The sequence below is a fragment of the Sphaeroforma arctica genome, assembly GCF_001186125.1.
Source record: "Sphaeroforma arctica JP610 unplaced genomic scaffold supercont1.106, whole genome shotgun sequence".
Classification (NCBI taxonomy): Eukaryota; class Ichthyosporea; order Ichthyophonida; genus Sphaeroforma; species Sphaeroforma arctica.
The window spans coordinates 108489-109614 of NW_014040452.1; positions in this window are offsets into that span (position 1 = coordinate 108489).

The following is a 1126-nucleotide window of genomic DNA, read 5'->3' on the forward strand; positions in this document are numbered from 1 at the left end:
GTGCAGGCTGGTTGTGTCGTGGCCAGATGTGTTGGTTTGTGATGTGTTGTGCTGGTTGGTTGTGTCGTGGCCAGATGTGTTGTTTCTGTAGTCTGTTGTGCTGATTGATTGTGTCGTGGCCAGATGTGTTGTTTTGTGATGTGTTGTGCTGGGTGGTTGTGTCGTGGCCAGATGTGTTATTTTGTGATTTGTTGTGCGGGGTGGTTGTGTCGTGGCCAGTTGTGCTGTTTTGTGATGTGCTGTGCTGAGTTTTGCTTGATTTGCCTGTTCTGTTGTCTTGTTCATGCTCTCAAACAGGCTTGCCGAAAGGTGTGCTGAGTTGTGTATTCAGCTGTGTTTTTTTCAGCTTTGAGACGAGTGTTTGTACTCCACATAGTGAATTTTTATTAGCTGCACCTTATTCCGGAGAACTTATATATAATTACATATGTACTTGTATGCACAAATGTGTGTGTATGCTTATATATATATATATATATACATGTTCATGGGTCTTTTGCAAGCGTCAATATAAACCGTGAGATATTCGAGAGAATCTCCAAGTACCACTACACTCCGCCAATATCAAATATGTGACGTTTGGAAGGTGTTTTCGTGTTCTCTGATGAAATTTCATCGTCGTATACCGATTCAACTTGATCTTTTAGAATGAATCGATTGTACGTATCTATTTTTGTAATTTTGTTGGCAACTATATATATGTATATATATATGTATATATGTATATATATATATATATGTATATATATATATATATATATATATATGTGTGTGTATATATTTAAAAATTAATATATAGATGGCTATATATTATACATATACATCATATGTTTAACATACAAATTTATATATATATATATAGCATATATATGTATATGTGTACATATATACATTCACATATATATTTATATTTGTATGTATGTAGGTATATATTTGTATATATGTAGGTGTATATATGTATGTAGGTATATGTATGTATGCAAGTATATGCATATATATAATATATATGTGTGTGTGCTTGTGTGAGTGTGTATGTATGTATGTATGATGTAGTATGTATATGTATGTATGTAGTATGTATGCATGTATATCTGGATATATAATAGTATATATATGTGTGTGTGTG